We start from the raw sequence: 25,246 nt of genomic DNA on the forward strand, positions 1-25,246 counted from the left end.
TACTTATTTATGTGCAGTGCAAGTCATGGTTTAAAATTAGTAAACTAAGTAAGTGTTAAGGGCCAGTGTTTAAACAAAGATTTTGTATGAACTGTAAGATTAATGATTAATGTCTTTGAAGTTCATCCTGGATTAACTGCAGAAGTTCGCATAAATGCATTGTCCTTTGTTAGTTGGCCGATGAAGGCATTTGTTGGCAAATAATTGAAAGTCTATGTATTCCATTTTAAGAGTGTAGTCCATCATTAGACCAAGGTGATGCAGGCAGAGATCAGTGAGGTGGAAGGGCGTAGATCCAGCCCCCCCCCCCCATAATAAAAAAAAAGCAAGTACAACCCCCACACTATTTATACCATGATCAATGGAAACATGTTAATGCTTCACGCTGCAACCCCCCCCCCACCAAATGGTGAGGTCTATCCTAAGACCAAGGTTCAGACAGTGGCATATGAAGTGTCCCATGTCTTATGGTTGGAGATGGCATCAGTTCATCCGCTGAAGTCCACTGTAATAGACTGAAGTGATGTCTGGCTGTCACCGGATGCGTTTAGTCGTGATCACTCAGAGACATGTAGCAGTGGAGTCCGACACCAAGCAGGAACGGAGGTGGATCTGGTAACCTCAAGGTATGAATGATATGAGTAGAGACAGGGAAACAAATAGAATAATATTAGCATAGATGCCATAAAATGTTTTGCAGAGTTATAGAGCATGATACATTTTTCTGGTTCCAGCAGACCTTACTAAAGCAGCCTAATTGTGAGTTTATGGATAAATTAGGTGTATGCCTGGCTAAATAGATGAGTCTTTAGTGTAGACTTAAACTGAGTGAGTGTGCCTGCATCCCGAACAGTGTTTGGGAGACTATTCGATAGTTTAGGACCCAAATAGGAAAATGATGTACCTCCTTTTGTGGACTTTAATATTCTAGGAACTAGTATTGGGTTCGAGTCCACCTTAGTCGAGTCCAAGTCAAGTCTGAGTCTTTAAACAATCAAGTCCGAGTAGAGTCCGAGTAATCTCAACATCAATATTTTAATCTTATTTTAAACTTCACAGCTAAGAAAAACAGTTTGTCAATATAAATGTAACAAAAACAACTCTGTTGCATTTCATATATACATTTTATGATTAGTATCCTGCTGAACAGACTTCAAAGTGGTTTCAGAATGAAAGCATATGCTTTAGGTGTATGAAGACAAAACTGTCCTTCAACACAATTCTTATTGCGTTCTGTTGACATTTCAATTATTTGTTGCTTTTTCCCCTCCACTCAAACATACACCAAAGAAAGTGAAAGCTGTTTTAGTCATTACAACCAGAGTTAATATCATTTCAAATTTTAATTTATTTTTTATTTCATTTTCATTTTCAATTTGTCAGTTCAATTTAATTTAGTTTTATTTAAAATTATCCCTATCCAAAAAAATAAAAGTCTATACTGAGATTCCTGCTGACTTATTTGGGAAAATACATACTGTACAAATGAGTCAGCACAGTGGTAATTAGCACTCGCTGAGAAGTTACGTCTAACGATTTGACTGCAAATGCTATATCCAAAAACAGTGGAAAAGCCAACTGATAATATCAGGGTCATGTCATCACGGACATGATTTTCTATTTAATTTGCGGGAAACCGCACAATCCAGGGCAGTTCTGCGTGATGCTCTGTGTGCGTCTTGCAGCAGCTGCCGCAGAAGTTAAAAAAAAATAATAATAATAATTATATTTGCTTGAGCAGCAGCCGCGTTGGTCTCCAATCAGTCTGAAATCTTTAAATACCAACCAAAGAAAATTTTATTGAGCTCTTCTTTAACCGCAAAAACATGGAGAATAATAATTTTGAGTCATAAATTTAACAGAATTGTCCTTCAAAATTGTCAGAGATATAGGCTAAAAAAAGACATGCATAAGTTACCTGGTGGTTTACAATAAAAATAAAATAAAATAAACATTTAAAATAAAAACGTCATAACTACTAAATTCAACTTGTAACATGAAGTTTAGCTTCATACACAAACTCTGTCATCGAATAATACATTTATTTTAGAGTCTATAATTAAATTATAAACAAAAAATTTCACTGCCCAAAATATCCTAATATTTTATTGTGCATGGTTGAATGTTGTGAATGGTGGACAAATGCTGTAAAATAATGTATTTTAAGCAGCTCGTCAATGCTTTAAAATGGTCAATCAATAATAAATTGGTGCTGTTTATCTGTTTAGAGTTGCTCTCTGCTTTAGCAATAACACTTTTTTCCCCCAACTATTTAAAAAGTTACACAGTTAATTCGTCAAGCTATTATGGACTAGTTCAAACTGACAACACTGCGTGGACCACAAGAGACTACAGAAGCCTGCATGTGTAGATACATTATGCCTAAAAAGATTTAATATCCAATATTATTACTATTTTTATGTATTTTTATTTCAATATGCTGTTTTTAGTAAACTGTGAGAGACATGATGTAGGTGACTTGACTCAATGAAGTTCTTGATTTTAAGTTTTTAACCACAATGAAACCGCTATGCGAGCACCGTCTTGGCTGCACAAACGCCACATGCAATGTGAAACTGTATTGTTTTGTTTCTATTACATTGGATACATACCCGTCTTTATGTTTTCGTCGCGCCAGCCACCTCGGTAGTCAATGTTGTACAGTAGTCTCTATGGTAACATTCAAGCGTATTGGTTGAATGATGGGTGTGCCTGTGCACGTGCATATGTGTGTGTGCGTGTGTTTGCTTAAACACAGTGAAAAAACTCTGGCTATGTCTACGACTTCAGGGGCTAATACAGCTTCATGCTGACAGAGATGTGTTCATTCATTTCTGTTTTGTTATTTAATTATTATTTTTTTTCATTGCATCACAAATGTCATGGACTCGGCTGGAAAAATTCCAGAGTCCCAAAGGCTCGAGTCTGAATCAAGTCCGAGTAAAAATGCATCCAAGTCCGTGACAAGTCTAAGTCCAATAAAATTGTCAGAGTCCAAACTCGAGTAGGAACTATTAACAGGCCAGAATTTTGTGATCGTAATGAACGTGGTGGAATATTAAAGGTCACTTAAATACTGCGGAGCTAGACCATTCAAAGCTTTGTATGTAGTTAACAAAAAAATGTATATTAATACGAAATTTAACAGGTAGCCAATGTAACAATAATAAAATGGGGCTAATATGATCATATGTCTTGGTTCTAGTCAGCACTCTGGCAGCTGCATTTTGAACCAACTGAAGTTTATTTATTGAACTTGCAGGACATCCTCCCAGTAATGTATTACAATAATCTAGTCTTGAGGTTATGAACGCATGAATTAGCGTCAGCAACAGAGAGCATGTGTCGTAACTTAGCAATATTTCTGAGGTGGAAGAATGCTGTTCTACAAACATCGGAAATGTGATGTTCAAAGAACAGAATGGTATCAAATATAACCCCTAAATTCTTCGCTGTAGAAGAGGATGTAACATTCACGGAGAGTCAAAATATATTTTAGCAGCTTATTTTTTGTGTTTTTTGGTCCAATAATTAGTACCTCTGTTTTGTCTGAATTGATTAGAAGGACATTTCTGGCCATCCAATCTTTGATTTCATTGATTCACTCTGCTAATTTGGAGAATTGTGAAATTTCGTAGGGTTTTGAAGAAAAATAAAGTTGGGTATCATCGGCATAACAGAAACTTATTCCACGATTCCTGATAATATCTCCCAGGGGAAGCATATATAGAAGAAAAGCAGAGGCCCTAAAACTGATCCATGTGGCACTCCATACTTAACTTTAGTTTGATTTGACAATTCCTCGTTTACACAGACAAAGTGGTAGTGGTCTGCTAAATAGGACCTAAACCTTGCTAATGCAAGTCCACAAATGCCAATATAATTCTCAAGCCTATTCAATAGAATGTCATGATCTATGGTGTCGAAGGCAGCACTAAGATCTAAAAGCACTAGAAGAGAAATGCAGCCGCGATCAGATGATAAGAGCAAGTAATTTGTATATATACTATTTTTCTGTAGAAATTAGCATAATTGGAGGACACTACCTTTTCTAGTATTTTCAACATAAATGGGAGATTTGAAATTTTTCAGGATCAAGCTGTGGCTTCTTAATAAACGGTTTGATAACATTTTAAAGTTTCTTGGGAGATGTCCTAAGGATAGCGAGGAGTTAATGATATTAAGGAGAGGTTCTGAGATTACAGGGAATACCTCTTTTAAGAGCTTAGTTGGTATTAACTCTAACATTCATGTTGTGACCTTTGATGTTTCAATAAGTTTTGTTAGCTCTTCATGACCTATGACAGTGAAGGAATGAATTTGCTCATGAGGAAAATTATGAGATACTGTTCTCTGTGGTACTGTGGTACAGACGATTGCATAATTCCAATTTTATTTCTGATTATTTCAATTTCATCAGTAAAGAAATTCATGAAGTCATTACTGTTGTGCTGCGACAGGATATCTGGTTCAGTCAAGGTTTTATTCCTAACCAATTTAGCCACAGTACTGAATAAACACCTATGATTGTTGTGGTTATTTTTTTATGAGTTTGCTAAAATATGCTGGCCTGGCAGCTTTTAGTGCCTATCTGTAGTTACAGACACTATCCTTCCATGCACCACGAAATACCTGTAATTTTGTATTCTTCCACTTGCGCTCAATTTTCTGTGCTGCTCTATTGAGAGCATGAGTGCAATCATTGTACCATGGTGCGGGGCTTTTTTCATTCATTTTCTTTAATCGAAGTGGGGCGACACTATCAAGAGTGCTAGAGAAGACTGTATTTATATTTTCTGATATTACTTCAAGTTCTTCAAGAATGTTTGGCTTACTGATTATATGAAATTACTCCAGACACTTTAGTGGTCGAAAGAATAGTTCTACCTGATCGATAGCGTGGTGTAGATTGATTTACATTAGTTGATCACAGCATTCAAGAAATGAGGTAATGATCTGAGATGTCATCACTCTGCGGCATAATTTATATAGTATCAATATCAACTCCATATGACAGAATTAAAACTAGCGTATGATTATGGCGATGAGTTGGTCCTGTCACATTCTGTCGGACTCCAAGAGAGTTGAGAATATCGAAAAATGCTAATCCCAATGTGTCATTTTCATTATCTATATGAATGCTGAAGTCACCAACAATTAAAGCTCTATCCACAGTAACTACTAGAACTGATAGAAAATTTACAAATTCACCAAGGAAATCAGAATACGGCCCGGGTGATCTACATACTGTAGCATGCGCAAATGAGGACAGAGATTTTTTTATTGTATCTGACGGTCACATAAAGCATTATTAGTTCAAAAGACTTAAAGTTATATCCTGTCCTCTGAGTAACACCAAAAACCTCACTTTAAATTGCAGCAACACCTCCTCCTCGACCATTCAGGTGAGGCTCATGTTTATAACAATAACCTGGGGGAGTAGATTCATTTAAACGAATATATTCATCCAGTTTAAGCAAGGTTTCGGTCAAACAGAGCGCATCCAAACTATGATCTGTAATAATTTCATTTACAGTTAGTGCTTTGGTTGAAATAGATCTAATGTTTAGTAGCCCTACCTTTATATGATGTTAATCTTCCATTTTTTTTTTTTTTTCAAGTTTTATCGTAATACATTTTTTTGTAAATGATTTAGTGAGGGGTTTATTTTTGGTAGTTCGGGGGACAGACGCAGTCTCTTTGTGATATCTAGGTGATACATTCTCTATGTGTTGTTGTCTATGTGACCTGTGTGACATCTCATGGCAGCTAGCAGACATTCGTTCAGTTTGTCTGCTTCCTGACCTGGGCCCCAGTTAGTCAAATACTATCACTATTAAGACTATGAGCCAAATTACTAGAGAGGAGAGCGGCACCTTTCCTGGAGGGATGGAGTTCGTCTCTCTTTAGCAGGTCAGGTCTACCCCAAAAACTCTTCCAATTGTCTATAAATCTTAAGCTATTCTCCAGACACCACTCAGACATCCAGCCATTCAGTGACCTAATCTACAATAATCCTCATCACCATGATGAGCAGGGAGGTGGTCAGAGCATATTACAGTGTCTGACATCATTTTTGCAAGTTCACACACCATTTAACAATGGTGGCTGGAGTCTCTATTTCCACGTTCCTTTCAATAGGATCACCAATTATTAAGGCTCTTTCAACAGGATTCTCAGTGGGTGCATCACAGAGTGGGGAGAATCAATTGGAAACCCTAACAGGAACAGGAGAGTGATGTCGCTTTGCTGAGTGAGTATGCCGCAGAGATGTCACCCAAATGCCCTGCTGTGGGGACTCTACATCCGGAACCAAAGTGTGTGTGTTGCTCGCTGTACTACCCGCATCCAAAACAGTATCTACTGGCTTCTCTGTCTTACAGACCTCAACTAGCATTCAGATGTGTGTATCTATTAACCTTCTCCATCAGCCTGACTAATTCCTCACATTTATCACATGTAAACCCCTCACTGCTGATGGAAGAAGCTATAGTAAACATGTGGCATGCAATGCAGGAAGCAATAATATGAGCGGATGCCATGACTTAACGCAATTATTTGTTGTTGTTGTTGTTGCTATGGTTGTTCTTGAGCAGCGAGGGTTTGAGATCGTTGTGAATCCCTCATGCAATTGTTTGCTGTTGTTGTGTTAGTTCCTGATCAGCAGATATTTTATATTGATACAATAATCCATGTAAAACACAGAGAAACCAATGCACGCAGTCAAAATGTGAGATGTAGACAAGTGGAAAAAAGAAAAGAAAGAAAACAGCTGTGCGCAGTAATATACACGCAGTTGAAAAGTAGAAAAGCGGGGAAAAAACTAAGCACGCGGTAAATAAAACGATGAGAATAGAGAAAGAAGCAATGCTAAGCAGGCTAGCAAGCTACAAACAAACAGACTCATGCAGCATGCTGGCAGCAACCAGTCAGGACTGCAGGCAGGCCAACCTAGCACCCACACTCTCTGCTTACACAGCCATGCACTTGTAATCCAGGCAGTATGTGGTTTGATTTTGTCCTGCTGGAAAATGCAGGGATGTCCCTGGAAAAGACGGTGCTGGATGGCAGTATATGTTGCTCCAAAATTTGTACATATCTGTCTGCATTCATGGTGTTCTCGCAGATGTGCAAGTTACCCATGCCATGGGCACTGACACACCCCTGGCCCATACAGACACTGGCTTTTGGACCTGACGCTAATAACAGCTTGGATGGTCCTTTTCCTCTTTGGCCTGGATAACACGACGACTTTGTTTTTCAAAATCTTTTTTAAATGTGGTCTCTTCGGACACAGTTCCACTGATCTACTTTCCATCTAAGATGAGACCGAGACCACAGAAGTCGGCAGCACTTCTGGACAGTGTTGATGTAGGGCTTCTGCTTTACTATACAAAGTCTTAACTTGCATCTGTGGATGCAGCTGCGAGTGGTGTTGACTAACAAAGGTTTACTAAAGTAATCCCAAACCCATGTTCATGATATCCATTACAAATGAATGATGTTTTTTGAGACAATGATGTCTGAGGGATCAGAGATCACGTGCATTCAGATGTGGTTTTCGTCTTGCCCTTTACGCACTGAGATTTGACCAGATTCCTTGAATCTTTTAAATATATTGTGCACTGTAGAGGGTGAAATGCCCCAAATCCTTCCAATCTGTATTTGGGGAACACTGATCCCAAAGTGCTGGATTATATGCTGAAACATCTCTTGGCAAATTGACAAGACTTGAATGATCCTTGCTCTTGAAGGACTAGGCTGTTTTTGGAGGCTCCTTATACAGTATACAGTACATTGACACAGTTGCCTCACCTGTTTAACATCTCCTGTTTCACATCGCCTTGTTATTTCAACTCGTCAAATTGTTATTAGTCTTAAATTGCCCCCGTCTCAACATTTTTGGAGTGCGTTGCAATCAACTGATTTGAAATTACTGTACATTTTCTTTTTTTCTTTTTTCTTTTTTTGATTTTCTCCCCTTTTCTCCCCAATTTGGAATGCCTAATTCCCAATGCACTCTAAGTCCTCGTGGTGGCGTAGTGACTCGTCTCAATCTGAGTGGCGGAAGACGAATCTGTTATCTCCACGTCTGAGTCCGTCAATCCGTGCATCTTATCACGTGGCTTGTTGAGTGCATTACCGCAGAGACATAGCGTGTGTGGAGGCCCACGCTATTCTCCGCGGCATCCATGCACAACTCACCACGCGCCTCACCGAGAACGAGAACCACACATTATAGCGACCACGAGGAGGTTACCCCATGTGAATCTACCCTCCCTAGCAACCGGGCCAATTTGGTTGCTTAGGAGACCTGGCTGGAGTCACTCAGCACACCTTGAATTTGAACTCGTGACTCCAGGGGTGGTAGTCAGCGTCAATACTCGCTGAGCTACCCAGGCCCCCATTACTGTACATTTTCAAAAAACAGTGAAATTCACAAGGTAAAACATCATATAATGTGTAGTTATAGTGCTTTCAATATAGCAAAGGGTGAATATAATTTACAAATCACTCCTTTTTGGTTTTATTAGTAATTTTCATACTGTCCCAACTTTTTTGGAATTGGGGTTGTATTTAATTATGGGTGTAAATAGTACCACTATTGTGTAAACAGGATCTACCCCTATTTGCAATTAGTGCAAATAGTATCTCCCTAATATTAAACTTCTTTCATGTCTTTTTTTTTTTTTTTTTTTGCATCCGTGCAGGCAATCATCCTTTAATGAATTACAAATCAAAATGTGTTGTTACTTCATGTTTCAGGCTTTTTCAGAGGTCATTGTGGTGTGTCATCTGCATATGAGGCACAGGACTGCCTGTGACCTAGAAAGAGTTCTTTAGAAGTGCCACATCATCTTTTTTTAAAGACCACCAGCATCCTGTTGGCTATCCAATAAGATACACAGTTTGACTGAGAATAGAAACCTTACATATTTAGCAGCAAGTCTTTTAACCTTTGCAAATTTTATTTGGACATGGTCTTCTGTGTCAAACCCACCCCTCGATCACGCCCATTTTGCAGAGCTTATGTCAGCTAAACAGGAAATTAAACATCTCCTGATCCCTGATGGCAGTTTGTATGCCTGTAATATAATAATTGTAATTTTCTTTATTTATCACACATTATACATTTGCACATATACAGTGAAACTCTTCTTTTCACATATCCCAGCTAGGCTGGGGTCAGAGTGCAGGGTCAGCCATGATACAGTGCCCCTGGAGCAGATAGGGTCAAGGGCCTTGCTCAAGGGCCCAACAGTGGCATCTTGGCAGTGCTGGGGCTTGAACCCCCAACCTTCTGATCAGTAACCCAGAGCCTTAACCACTGAGCCACCACTGCCCTTGATACACAGTGTAATATTATACGGTGCTGTATAAAACCTAATTCTGATTGGTCAGTTATGGCATTCATGTCCATTTATGGATTTATTTGGCAAGTAGCCCTGTAATAAACAGAGTAGTGATGGTTTGACTGTACATTATCACTTATTTAATTGGCAAATGCCTTATTACACAATAATTGGAATATGGACATTATTTTCAATATGTTCCCTTACCATATTATCACTGTCACCCTTGGCTTTCTCACTGAGGCTTTTCAGGCACTCTTCTCACTCAGTATAGCAGCTTTGGAACAGTATGCATTTTAAAAAGCATTAGAGATGCAGAAATTTCAGAATCACAATTCAACTTAATTGAAATTAGGGTTTTAATCAGTTCAATTTCATTCTCAAAATTTGAAAATTGACGCTCAATGCTTTTCAAAATGCAAGCCAAGGGCAACAGTGGTAAGATAGTAAGGGTACATATTGTAAGGTAAAAAACTGTATGTAAAACACAACTGCATTTCAAAAGCAAAATGTCCAATCAAACATACTGTCTACCATTTAAAGAGTGTTTGTAAACAGTGATGCAGCAGAAAATAAGAGTTTCAGTAAGCCCGATCTCCCATGCCACTAACAACCAGGAGCTGCCACATGAAACAGTCAGTCAGAGTGTGATGTGTGTGCGTGCTCTTTCGATCTTGCAGCCTGCATTCTCAGGGGTCTGCAAGAGCATGAAAAGGACTTTGAGAGTGAGGTGAGCAGTGTGGTTAAGCAAGGCAAAAAAAAGGCATCACTTTAACCCCCTCACCCTGCACCATACCCTATTTTATGTCATCAGCCGCCAGGCCTTCCTGGAAAAGTCTAATTTGTCGTTAGCGGCTTGGCCTCGCTTTCCTATACCCATTTCTAAGCGGTCTATAACCTGTCAATGGTGCAAATGCTATTCAAGATAAATAACTTTGAAGTGTATTGCAATAAATGCACAATACATACCTTGCTCATTTCCCCCATAAATTAGTTCTTTTTCCCACCTTTTTCAGCCCTGGGTTAAATGTAGGCTTAATTTTTGTCGCCAGTTTGCACTGGAGGAAATGCAGCTCGCTGCTGTATGAACTCCCCAACGATGGAAATTCAAATTAGCAGCATGAGCAAAAGCAAACGTGGTCCAAGTTCTGATTTCTCCACATCAATTATCTGTGCAAAGATGCCACAAAAATGATAAAAATTTAACATTTCGATTATGTCTGCTGGTGGTGTAAATGTCGGTAATTATGAAAAATTGACAATAAATGTTGGAAAAGTTTGATTTGTTTGGGTTACACAAATACACTTCTACCCACAACTAACCAATCCAGCCAAAACAGTTTTGGTAGTGATGATAAAGTCTAGATTTGCATGTGGAATGTGTTCGAAACTAGCAACAGCTGTTGTTTACTTGAATTCACACAACACATTTTCTAGTATCTTTTTTATTTTTCAGTTAAAACATTTTAAAACTGGCACACATTTTGATCAGAAATTTTATGGAAATTACTTTATACCCCCTTAATTGAAGTTAATTTCTTAACAGTTTCACCAAAGAATAATATGGTTAGAATAAAGTTTAAAACAAGTATAAGTAACATAATTAAATAAATTGATACTTTATTATCTGTTTTCTCAGAAATGTGATATGCAACAAGATTGTACATGGCTGTCACATGAACAAAGTCACCAGTTACATCAGGACAGCTTACCTAATATACCGACATAATATCTAAAAACACATAAACATAACCATATATCCACTCACTGAGCACTTTATTATGAACACCTGCACACTTACTTATTCATGTTTACTCAAAATGATGCCAGAAACATAAAACATCCAGTGAGTGGCAGTTCTGTAAACGGAAACGCCTTGTTGATGAGAGAGGTCAACGGAGAATGGCCAGACTGGTTCGAGTTGACGGAAAGGCTATGGTAACTCAGATAACCCCTCTGTACAACTGTAGTGAGCAGAATAGCATCTCAGAATGCACAACATTTCGAACCTTGAGGCAGATGGGCTACAACAGTAGAAGACCACGTTGGGTTCCACTTCTGTCAGCCAAGAACAGAAAGCTGAGGCTGCAGTGGGCACATGCTTAACAAAACTGGACAGTTAAAGACTGGAAAAACATAGCCTGATGAATCCCGATTTCTGTTGAGATACACAAATGGTTGGGTCAGAATTTGGCACCAACAGCATGGACTCCGCCTGCCTTGTCAACAGTCCAGGATGCTGCTGGTGGTGTAATGGTATGGGGAATGTTTTCTTAGCACAATTTGGGTCTGTTAATACCAGTCAATCATTGCTTGAATACCACAGCCTATTTGAGTATTGTTGCTGACAATGTGCATCCCTTCATGGCCACAATTCACCCAACTTCTAATGGCTACTTCCAGCATGATAATGCACCATCTCACAAAGCAACAGTAATCTCAAACTGGTTTCATAAACATGACAATGAGTTCACTGTTCTTCAGTGGCCTTCCTAGTCACCAGATCTGAAAGTGCTCAGTATGTGTATATGTACAGAATATACTGTATGTTGTTTGTTATGATTATGTTTGTGTGTCATTTGATGTTATGTTGGTATATTAGGTAACTTTCTAGATGTAGCCAGGGTATCTATGGAATATTTTGAGATATATATATATATATATATATATATATATATATATATATATATATATATATATATATATATATATATTATAATATTATAAAAGGTAAGCTATCAAAATATTCCATAGATACAAGATACCAAATATATATATTTCACACTGGGGGCCAGAAGTTTGGAATAATGTACAGATTTTGCTCTTATGGAAAGAAATTGGTACTTTTATTCACCAAAAAAAAATTACTAAAAATGTTCAGAACTTCTTAAACTACTTCAAAGAGTTCTCATCAAAAAATCCTCCACGTGCAGCAATGACAGCTTTGCAGATCCTTGGCATTCTAGCTGTCAATTTGTCCAGATACTCAGGTGACATTTCACCCCACACTTCCTGTAGCACTTGCCATAGATGTGGCTGTCATGTCAGGCACTTCTTACGCACTGTAGTCTAGCTGATCCCACAAAAGCTCAACGGGGTTAAGATCCATAACACTCTTTTCCAATTATCTGTTGTCCAATGTCTGTGTTTCTCTGCCCACTCTAACCTTTTCTTTTTGTTCTTCTGTGTCAAAAGTGGCTTTTTCTTTGCAATTCTTCCCATAAGGCCTGCACCCCTGAGTCTTCTCTTTACTGTTGTACATGAAACTGGTGTTGAGCGGGCAGAATTCAATGAAGCTGTCAGCTGAGGACATGTGAGGTGTCTATTTCTCAAACTAGAGACTCTGATGTACTTATCCTCTTGTTTAGTTGTACATTTGGCCCTCCACATCTCTTTCTGTCCTTGTTAGAGCCAGCTGTCCTTTGTCTTTGAAGACTGTAATGTACACCTTTGTATGAAATCTTCAGTTTTTGGCAATTTCAAGCATTGTATAGCCTTCATTCCACAAAACAATGATTGACTGACGAGTTTCTAGAGAAAGCTGTTTATTTTTTTGCCATTTTTGACCTAATATTGACCTTAAGACATGCCAGTCTATTGCATACTGTGGCAACTCAAAAACAAACACAATGTTAAGATTCATTTAACGAACCAAATAGCTTTCAGCAGTGTTTGATATAATGGCAAGTGATTTTCTGGCACCAAATCAGCAATTTAGCATGATTACTCAAGATGTTGTGGGTGAAAGGTGAAATGGGGCCTGTCTAGATTTTATCAAAAATGACTTTTTTCAAATAGTGATGGTGCTGTTTTTTACATCAGTAATGTCCTGACTATACTTTGTGATCAGATGAATGCCACTTTGGTGAATAAATGTACCAATTTCCTTCCAAAACAGCAAAATCTGTACATTACTCCAAACTTTTGGTCCCCAATGTATATATACCGTATATTAGGGCTTTGAATTTATTAAAAAAATTTGACTAATTAATCGCAGTTTTCTGTGATTAATCACGATTAATCATAGTGTTCATTAAAACAAACATTAAAAAGTAATCAGAATGATATTAACCTTATAATTTGCCTTGAAGAACTTGGAAAAAACAAAAGAACTCTTTGGAGAGAAGAGCGCTTACAAGGGATATTTGAAAGTGGAGGTCTGTAGTAAAAATGGACTTATATATTGATCTGTTTCTCACCCACGTCTATCATATCACTTCTCAAGACATGGATTTCACCACTGAAGTTTTATGAATTACTTTTATGCTGCCTTATTGAGCTTTTTGGACCTTCAAAGTTCTGGCCACCATTCACTTGCATTTTATGGACCTACAGAGCTGAGATATACTTCTAGAAATTTTTGGTTGTGTTCTTCAGAAGAAAGAAAGTCATACACATCTGGGATGGCATGAGGGTAAGTAAATGATGAGAGAATTTTCATTTTTGGGTGAACTATCTCTTTACAATTGAATTGCTCCAATGGTAGGAAATATGTACTTAATTTTATTACAGAATTTGAGTACAGGTCAAACTGAATTAAAGTTTTAAATCGATAGCCTTAATATATATGAATATATACACAATTTAATATAGTATGATGCAAGTGTAATAACCAATTGTCATTTTAAACCAACAAATGTCATATACGATCATTACTGGAGTACAGTAGGAAAATGTGCAAATAATACAACAAGCTAAGCTTTTTCTAGGGGAATTATCTTTTGATGAAAATCTTTTATTGTAAATTCCACAAAGGAAATGTTTGCTTCATTGACAACTGACGTCTATTGTAGTTGCATAAGCTTCATCAAAAGGCAGGTTTTCTTGCCACAACTCACAGGAATGGGAAATCCTCTCTACCGTGTGAGCAAATGTAACTAACTAAAGGTGCTAGATGCCACACATATAACCCGAATGAGTAAGACTCACTCATCCACCACTGTTGCTTGGTAACAGCAGTCAGCTTTTGCTCAGTTTCCCAGAAGTGTTGCCTGCTAAGCAAATCTTGTTGCTGATATATAGTCATGAGGGGTTTTGGGGTTGAAACGTGGGCTGCAGCACTGTGCAAAGCCCCAGTTCTGTTACCAAAAATTGTGTATCGTTTTAGTGGACATTTTTCTCTCTCTCTCTGACTCAGCATCTCTGTAAATACTGATAGTTTAAAGCATCAGTCATATTAATCAGTGCTTCTTATGGTGCAAGCCTTTTTATGTCAATCTGAAACTTTGGGGTTTGTCTTGCTACACCCATACTGGTATGGCCTCCTTATATAGACTTATGTAACAGAGAACCGTCCCTACTTTCTGTTTGTTTACGATACTTCATTAAGTAATCAGTAATTTCCGATAATTGCCAAACTAAGTGTCTAGTTTGACACTTCTGCGCGTTTGGAAATTTCATTTCAACTAAATCTCCTCATCTGAGGAGGACGAGTAGTAGCCGAAACCCAGTACATGTTCAGTTTTACTCTGGTCTGTGCCAGCACTGCAAGGCTGACGTGTTGCTTCTTTTGCTGCTGTCTGAGCTAGTGGAAGGCTGGAAAGATTGGGCAGGCCAGTAAGCAGCACTCATGCCAGTTTGCCAGTGTCCTGCTGCTGCCCAGCCAGAGCCACCACCAGCCAGGACTGATCAAAGCACAGTGGGAGGTCCTGGTCTGAGGGATCACAGGTTTGAGTTGTAGTTGGAGTTGATTGGGTGTGTAGTTCTAGTACTTGAATCAGAGATATTTGGTTTCCTGTTGCCTCTGGGCTGTGCCACCATTAACATACTCCTCTTCTATGCTGTGGTTGCCTGGTGTATGGAGGCACAGCTTTTTGGATAAGAAAAAGAGACAAAACAATGTTGATTTGATTACCTAAAGTCTAGTTTAATGCAAAATTACATACACATGCGGTGAGTTTTATTTAAGTTTAAAGCTTATTTCAACCCAAAATGAAGATTCTATCATCATTTGCTAACCCTCACGTCATTCCAAACCCAAAAAAGGAGATGTTAGGGACTGACAGCCTCAGTTACCATTCATGTTCATTGTATGGGTAAAAATGCAGACCCACTATATATTATTATGTACTTATGTATTATTTAATTACTATGTACTTAAGCATTTGAACCAATGTATTTATTATGCACATATGTGTTGCATTGTACTTAAATTTAAAGTACTTGCATTAAATTACATCTGTAGTTACACTGTTAATCTTACCCCTAAACCTAACCCTACTCCAACCCTTACCCTGAACCCTAACCCTACTTCAACCCTTACCCTGAACCCTAAACCTACTCCAAAACCTAACCCTTACCCTAACCCCTAAAACCCAACCCTAGCCTTAAACCTACTCCTTAACCTACCTGTACCTCAACCTCAGTAGCAGTGAACCTTGTGAGAGTTTTGCAGAACAACACATCGTTACACAATAAATACATTGTATTGTATGTGTTGTGATAGTAGTTAAAGACACAGAATATAACGTGGGACCAAAAATGCAATGAAAGTGAATGGTGACTGAGGAAAACATTATGCTTCTGTGTTCAAAAGAAGATAACCATAAGGGTTTGGAAGAACATGAGTGTGAGTTAACGATGACTATCCCTTTTGTGCATGTCATATGTATGTGCTGATCTTGTCAATGATGCTTCAGTGCTCTATAACCTTCAGAGTCTGTCTCAGTTTGGATGGTAAAATATAAATGGACATTAATGGACATTTGAGAAATGAAAACTAGTTTTGAATTGTTTTTGAGGGAGTAATAATTGCCACTGTTTTGTCTGTGCTAGAATCCTCAATAAACTCTTGTTATAGCATTGACCTCATTGTCTACATTTCTTATCAACAACATCACATTTAGAAAACAATATCCTACATGAGCAAGATGAGTAAATAAGTAGTACTAGAAATGAAGTGGAGTAAGCATGTTTTTCTTTCAAAGGTCTCACAGCGGGTGCCTTAAAACAGAGAATGGCTGCATTAGCATACAAAAACTGACTATAAAGAAATATTAAAAAGGCAACTGACTGGTGTTTTGATTGCTGATTGTCTCCTGTCTCCTCTTGGTTTATGCTTGGTGTTCTCAGGGTTTGTGTTTGCAGGTGGGGTCCAGGGAGCGCAGTTTTTTTCAGGTAACGTTTGTACTCTCTCTCTAGCTCCTCAATGTGCTGATGGAACTCACTTATCTTCCTCTCTGGGTAGTGAGACAACTGCGACTGCTGTAAAATATAGATGCACAAATGTAACAGGACATACAGATACTAATATCAGAGTTCCACGGTTATCGAAAAATTGGAAATGTCAGGGACTTTTATCATTTTGATATCCAGGCCTGGAAAATTGAAGAAATTGTTCACCCCAAAATGACAAATCTGCCATCATTTACTCACCCTCATGTTGTTCCAAACCCATATGAACTACATAAGGAGATGTTAGGTAGGACGTTAGGGACTTTTAGAGTCAGTCACCTTTCACCTTCAATGCATCTCTTCTCCATACAGTGATATTGAATGGTGACTGAGGCTATCGGTCCCTAATGTCCTACCTAACATCTCTTTTAGGTTTCCATGGAATAAAGTAAGTCATAAAGGTTTGGAAAGACATAAATGGGTAAAAAAAAGACATAACCTTTTAATGGAAATTTATAAGTAATCTTTTTTTTTTTTTTTTTTTTTTTACATCAACCTGCCCAGGAACAGCAGATGAAAGTTAGCCATCTTAGCTAAGTGCGGCACATTTATATCGACACAATGTTAATTAAAGTGTATTGGCCCTGTTTGAATAAATAATTACATAAAAATAAAATATTAAAATGTCATAGAAATTTCTATAGTGAATATTTTTCTTTCTAGTTATGCTCAGCTGTAAAATATTTAATGGGATAGAAATTGCTCTTTGTGAGTAATTTTAAAAACCCTTATAATTGAAGGAAAAAATCATGGAAATTCTCTGGTCAAAAGGAGTGAGAACAATGCAGCACCATATATTTCTGATCGTTGACTATCAGGTTTGCTTATTTGTTAGCTTAACTTACGTATTTAGACTCTTTGCTTGTGGCATTTAGCACAGAGGCATTCTGACATTTACATTTATTCATTTAGCAGATGATTTTATCACTTTATTTTTGATTTTCATATACATTTTCAAATGCAACAGCAAATGCACAGATATTAGCTTGCTTATCAACAAACCAACAAGATAAGATCCTGTTCTAACCAGAATGTATAATGGTCTAATCAAATGGACCATAAAGCACTTTGGTTATGCAAAAATGTGCAAGACAGTTAGGTGTCTTAGGGTGTGTTGGTCACATCCACCACCCCTCATGTTATAAAAAAACAAAAACAATATGGTACCTACATATAATGCACAGTATATATGTCCACTGGCATGTTCTGGTTGATTGGTTTGACTTTAGGGCATACAGTATATATCCCAAGATTATTTCTATGTCAGCAACTACCCAGAACAATCAGCAACCACACAGAAACTGGCAAAAACCACTCAGAACTAGAGAACCATGAGAAATAAACTATCGGCGAACTTTTGCCCTTAATTTCTGCCGTTAACAGATAGTTCAAAAGAAACTATCGGCACCCATTAATTGGCAAAACTGATATACCTGTCGACCTCAGAACTTTGCATAGCAACCGCAACACTCTAGCAATGTGGCAGCTAGTTTTGCTAGCTGCCACATTTTGGTTACATCACATGGCAATGGTTTAAAAAAAAGTTTCATTGCTTATTTATTTCTAAATATTAATAAAAGATTATTCTGTGCTACTCATGCCAATTTCCTTTTTCAAAAATTTCAGCTTTTAATGAGACTTTAATTTCTCCGGACAGTTACACCACATGACATTTTTAACTTAAAGCCCCAGAAAAAATATCAAAGTGACTTAAACTTGGTAATTGATGACATCATCATAGAGGAGGTGTATTCAAGTAACAGTTTTGTATTAATTGAAAAAAAAAATAAAAAATTACGAATTTTTTAATAATTTAATAGATCTGGACAAAAAATGCTTGATGACAGATTATAATTTTTTTAAGGGCTATTTTAAAAATATAAAAATATTTTTTTACCGTTCAAATATTTGAACAGTTTTGCTCACAACAATGTTGAACTTTATTTTTTAATTTTTTTATTTTACCCAAATTAATCTGTTCTTGCCCCTAAAAAAAAGTAATGTGGTGTGACCATAATATTTATTTAAAATAATGTGTTACCTTAACAAAAAAAAAAATTATTTAACAGGTTATTAGTAGTACAGTGGTGTTTTTAAAATGATTTTGCACTTTGTTTTTCTTTTTTTTTTTTTAATCTGTAAGTAATATTTACATATTAATCTTTTAAGAGCAGAGTTTGTGATATTTACGGACCCATTTTTTCTTTAAAACCCAATAAATGCAAAGAAAAAGTAAAACAAAATGATCCACATTACCATATTTTATCAGTTATTATTATTTCCGAAACAGATATTAAATATCTAATTTTGAATCAAATATTTTTAACGCCATACTCCCCTATCAGTCTGACAAATTTGATAACTTTCCCCAAACAGTTCTAGGGGTTGCCACAGACTCCCAGACAGATAAATAATAATAAGAGGAACACTAACCAAAATTAATATATAAAAAATAAAAATGAATCAATAAATGAACTAAAATTAATATATATGACTTCTGAGTTAGGCATGGAAGTATATAAAGTTAAAAACCAGGACATATTTCCAACACAGACAATGTTCTGCAATGGCTGTTGAGGTTTTTCTAATTCACTCAAAATTACAGGCAAAAGAACTGGCCACCTCAGCAAAACAGGCATTATTCCCACACAAGGCCATTATGAAATGTACAATCAAATTATAGATTTTTTTGATAAAACACAATTACTTGTCTCTTTTTGAGGTCATACCATGTGATGGTCAACAACTCACCAGCAGTTTTAATGGTCATTATTTTCCTTCTAAAAATTAAATTGTGGAGGAGTTGACTATAAATCTCCACTTTCACTTTCTTCTTTGTTTTTTGACGATTCACATTCTCTGTGCATATCACCATCTACTGGGCAGGGAGGAGAATTTATAGCAATAAAGGAATAAAATGTTGATATGTATCTTAAACCACTGGAGTCCTGCAGATTAATTTTATGCTGCTTTTATTTGCTTTTTGCAGTTTCAAAGTTCTGGCCACCATTCACATGCATTGTATGTACCTACAGAGGTGAAATATTCTTCTAAAAATCTGTGTTCAGCAGAAGAAATAAAGATCCCCACATCTGGGATGGCATGAGGGTGAGTAAATAATGAGAGAATTTTATTTTTGCGTGAAATATCCCTTTAAGAGGTACTACATGTAAACAGGCTACTTTTAAAAATATTTAAAAAATAATTTTTTTTTTTATATAAAAATAACAAAATACAGAGGGACACAATACCTACAATAATTGTAGGAAAATGCCTGCATTTCAGTAACTGTGTTTTAGTTAAACGGCTTAATATCGTATATTAACGACCGATGGTACCATCTTCCTGCTTGTTTTGTTGTGTTGACAGTTTGAGCACAACACCTGCAGATAGTACTCGATTTCACTCTTGATGCTCGGCATCCACTTCTTCAATGCTAACACCGAATTTAACGTTGCCTGCAGGTAATAAAGTTTTCTAATAATTGAACAACAACAACAAAAAGAATAGGTGGCATTTTATAGCGAGATGACTCATTGAAATGATAAGAACTTTGTATTAAGCCGAAAAAGATTTCTCACAAGTTTTGGCCTTGACACGTGGACATCTTTAATGTGACCCACTGGAAAATAGCATATAATTTTCAGTCGTCTCACCTTAGGATCAGTTCACTTTTTAATACCCAATAAGACTGGGTCTCTTACCTTCTCTCTCTTTCTGAAGCCACAGTCGATTCAATCTTCCCAGCTGCTTCTCTTTGTTCCTCACTATTGCAATAGCTCTTCACATGACATGTTATTGCTTTATTTAATCATATCGGTTTTTATAAATATTTCCATATACATTATCATCCCAACAGCATTATGTGTTCACCTAACCTTATGTGTGTGTGTGTGCGCGCGCGCGGGTTTGAGTGGTTTACGAGGACAATTGTTTAGGTTACAAACTGGTAATTACAAGGGTATTATGCTGTCCACAATAGTTTCAGCGAGTCCACTGTATTTTGACAGGAGGGCGGAACTTCCGGCTGGCTAGCGGAAGTATTGTTTTGTGTACAGCCGTAGCAGTTAAGTAGCCTTTCTGAGTATTCACTTTTATAAAGCTTTGAATATCCCCTTTTGAATCTTAATGTTATATGCATTGTATATTGTATAATTTATAGCCTTTTGTATTCTGTATATTGTTGATATACCTTTTTGTAAGTATTTTTTCTTTTAGTTTATTTCTTATGCGTTCAGTTGGTTTTACTGTCATGTTAAACCAACTAGCGTTTCTTACTGTGAGATTATTGCTTTTAAAACATTGTAAAATGTATTTGAAAATGTCTTGAACATGTGTAGTTAATCACTGTCCTAACTGTCGAGCGAAACTAAAGTTTGAAACACGTTGAAACCACCCACACAAATAGCGCTCCACCCGGCTGCATACTGAAGGACTGACTTCAGAACATCTGTTTGGAAAAACCACGGAATAATTTGTTTGTGTGCTCTTTTCATTTTATTGACAAGAAGTCAACAGCGGAGAATACTTATTAAAATGAATTGTAATTTGATTTCCCTTTGCCCTGCATTTTTCCTTCCTTTGCAGGATGTCCATGTCATCCCTTAAGGGAAAGAAAGAAAAAAAAATTATTTGAAATACAAATGTGGACATTATTATTCAGTATAAATTAAATGTATTTGTAAAGTTCTTTTAATAATACATATTGTTCAAAAGTTGCTGTACAGAGAATATTGATCTTTTGTGAACAGTGTTAATAATGTATGTCCAAATAAATGTATTAATTTATATTACATGTGGTTCTTTCTGTATGGCACAGTTTAATGTGTGACAGCTAGTGCATCTTTATTTCCTTGATAAATAACTTCAATCTGTCTCTGAACAGGATCAGTCGTCCTGGCAACACCAAACATTTCATATCGGTTTAGGCTAGCAGTAAGATACAGAGATTATGTGCATAAACTAACAGTTATAACGCTAGAATGAGCAACTACACACTCATCTCCCGCAAAATAATTGTATTTTATCCAAACAATAACAACGTGAATCTGTAATGAATGGACGGACTCTTCGGGTTCTGACTACAATCAATATCTGATTTAAAATAAACAGAATTATCTACAGTTCTCATTTAAATATGTCCAACATTGACAGCTATGAATAACACTGACAGGCGTCGGAGCATTTCGGGTTAGCCTGTACATAGTTTCTTCATCACTACACAAGGTCTCAACAATTGACTAAAATGCTTATAATGCATGATATTTTCATCCTCCCACCGATCATTAATAACAGATGGACAGTGAAGAACAATATTACATCGCTTTACATATGTTATCGATTGTTTCCAAATTTCTGTCATCTTTAACGTGCTGGCATATCGGTTTATGTTTGTTTATACTCTTGGCCGGAAGTCCCGCCCACATTGCGCGCAAAGCGTCATGGAACGCTAGAATATTCTTCTTCTTCTTTTGTTTTTTGGCGATTCGCAGTATATGTGCATATTGCCACCTACTGAACTGTAATGCAATCATGATTTATATAATTCATCCTTTCCTTTACCCTTCCATTCTTTCGTTTTCCTTCTCTCCCTACTTTCGTACACAACTCCCTTAAAAAAATAAAAAATAAATGCTTTGTCCCCACTCTAGTTCAGTCAAGACGCCATGATTCAGATGGTGCTGCGTGTTCAGCTTCTTCATCCTCCATACAGAACCCCTCTTGATCCTAAAAGTGTGGAATAGCATCATTAATCTAATGTATATTAAATTATTTTATTCAGACCTGTACTATTTAAGTACTGCATCAAAATCCTGTACCCTACTTGATCCCTATTGTACTCCCAACCCAATAAAAATTCCAAATCCTTATCTTTTCGAACTTTTTTATTTAAATATAATATTAACTCTCTTCTCTCCTCTTCATACCTACTACATTCAAATATTACATGCTCAACTGTTTCTTTTCCTCCACAATACTCACATAAACCATTTTCATGTACTCTAATTATATACCGTGATGAATTCAAACCTGAATGCCCAAGTCCTATAATAACCTAGTTATTATAACCTCTTCTTTCATTTTCCTTCCACAAATATTCCTTTTACTATCTACTTTAAAAAAAAAAAAAAAAAAAAAAAATATTTTTTTATCTAATATACATGTCTACCCTTACAATTATTATTCCAAACCTCTTGCCATTCTTTAACAATATTTTTCCTTATAATGGATTTAATTTCACCTTTACCCAAAGGAATGCTAATATCCACTTCTTTCCTTTTTAAAGCATTTTTAGCTAGCTCATCTGCCACTTCGTGACCAGATATCCCTACAGGCGCTGGTACCCAACAGAATCCTACTTCCACTCCTTTCCTATGTATTTGCCACAGCAATGTAAATATTTCAGTCATCAGATATTTCCTTGATGACTGCCGGGTAGAAAGTGTTTTTAAAACAGATGCAGAATCAGAACACACCACCACTCTGTCTGGTCTTATCTCCTCTACCCACATTAATCCTACAATAATAGCAACCATTTCTACAGCATATATTGAAAACTCTGATGTTAGTCTCTTTCATATAGTTATATCAAGACCTGGAATATATACTCCCACTCCTGTAATCCCTAGATTTGGGTCTCTTGAACCATCTTGTTCTTGTATAAAATCTTTCCTTGATATGCTTATTTACATTATATTTAATTTGTCTATTTCTTCCCATTCTCTTCTCTTATCTAGTATCTCCAAATCTATTTCTACGTCAGGGAATATCCATGACGGAACTTCACTCCATACAGGTGATGCATTCAATATTCTGTCTACAATTTCATACTTTTCTGCCACATCATTTATAATCCACCCAAAACCCCTTCCTTTCTTATTTATATACTCCCAACAGTTATTTAAAACATCAGAAGCAACATAGAAACTGTAATAACCAATTATACAGTTTTCCTTCTATTCCTAGTCTTGGTGCTTTAATTAGCAGGCCCTCTCTCCATATCATATCATATGCCTTCTCAATATCAAAATAAACCACTACCATAACCTCTTTCGTAATAAACTTTTCTATATCATTACTAATCTTAATTAGCGCATCCATTTTTGATCTTCTGCTTCTGAATCCACATTGATACTTAGAATATTTACCCGTTCTTTCTAGATGATAAGATAACCTCTGCACTATAATTTATTCCATTAATTTACATAAATTTGAAGTTAATGCTATTGGACGGTAAATTCCTGACTTGGTTTAATCTTTCCCTGGTTTCACAACAGGAATTATTACTGCCTGCTTCCAGACCTTTGGAATTATACCTTCCTCCCATATCTTATTAAATAATTTTTGTATCAATAATAACACATTGTTTGATAAATGTTTAAACATTATATAGCTTAATCTATCTAGAACAGGAGCAGTATTAGCACAGTTTTGCAATGCAATTTTCAATTCTGTAATTGTATATTCCATATCTAGACAACTACTACTACTATTTTTTTTCTTCATAATATCTGGATTGTTTCCTAAAATAACTCTTCTTCTTAATTTATACTCTTTTCTCAAATCTATACTGTGGAATCCTTCTAAAGACTTTCCCAAAATGTTTGCTTTATCTATATCTGTTACAGCTGCAGTCTTCTACTAAAACTGGTATTTGAATCGACTTTCTACCTTTCCCATTCATATTCCTTATCATATTCCATATATTATCCACATGCATTTCCTTACCTACAGTAGAGCAAAAATTCCTCCATCCTGTTCTCTTAATAATAGCAGACTTAACAATTCTTCTTGCGAGTTGTTTAAATGCTGTGTTCCTTTCTCTAATTGCTCTGTTACACTCTTCTGTCCACCATGGCATTTTACTCACTTTTTGACCTGCTGTTCTTTGAGGTATATATAATGTTGCTGCTTCTAATATCATATTAGAAAGAGATTTGCAGAAGGTTTCCACAGAGTCTTTTATCACTTTATCTCTATTTATCTCACAATAATTATTAAATGAAGACCAGTCCACTTTATCATACATCCATTTTCCTTGCAGGTAATGCCCCATTTTACAGCTATTAATATTTAGTTCACATACTATTGGAAAATGATCACTTCCAATGGTTGTATCACTAACCACATTCCATTGACATATCTCAGCAATTTCAATTGAGATTAATGTCAAATCTGTACATGCCTTGCCCTGTATTTAAACAAACTAAAGACCTATCTTCAATTAACTGTTTGACTATATTTCCCCATTGGAATCTATTTTCGTACTACCCCATAACCAATTGTGTGCATTAAAATCTCTGCACCATAACATCCCCTATTCCCTCCAACCTTCTCAAGCAAACATTGTGTAATTTTTGAACATGCATTATAAAAATTGTATACAAAAAGTGATCCCCCTTGATAATACATTTCTACCATAACACATTCTGGTTCTTTAACTTCTGGAATTGCCCTATATGCTATTCCTTCTCGTATAAATGTAACTAATCCTCCACCTTGTGTTCCCAATCTATCCTTTCGTACAGAGTTATATCCTGGCAAAATAAATTGCAGGTTTGGCTTCAACCATGATTCTTGTATGCATACTATATTTGGTTTATGATCTAACTCTAATACATATTTCTTGAACTCCTGACCATTCACTGTCAGACTTCTTGCATTCCATTGCAATATACTAATTACCGTCAAGCTAGTCAGAAAACTCAGAGGTTTCATGC

General features: G+C 36.5%; 1 pseudogene; it reads right to left on the minus strand.

Annotated features, from left to right (window-relative positions):
- Nucleotides 1-10,790: 10,790 nt before the first annotated feature.
- On the minus strand, nucleotides 10,791-22,096 carry LOC127410478 (uncharacterized; annotated as a pseudogene).
- Nucleotides 22,097-25,246: the final 3,150 nt, after the last annotated feature.

The sequence above is a fragment of the Myxocyprinus asiaticus genome, chromosome 19 (assembly GCF_019703515.2).
Source record: "Myxocyprinus asiaticus isolate MX2 ecotype Aquarium Trade chromosome 19, UBuf_Myxa_2, whole genome shotgun sequence".
NCBI classification, from domain to species: Eukaryota; Metazoa; Chordata; class Actinopteri; order Cypriniformes; family Catostomidae; genus Myxocyprinus; species Myxocyprinus asiaticus.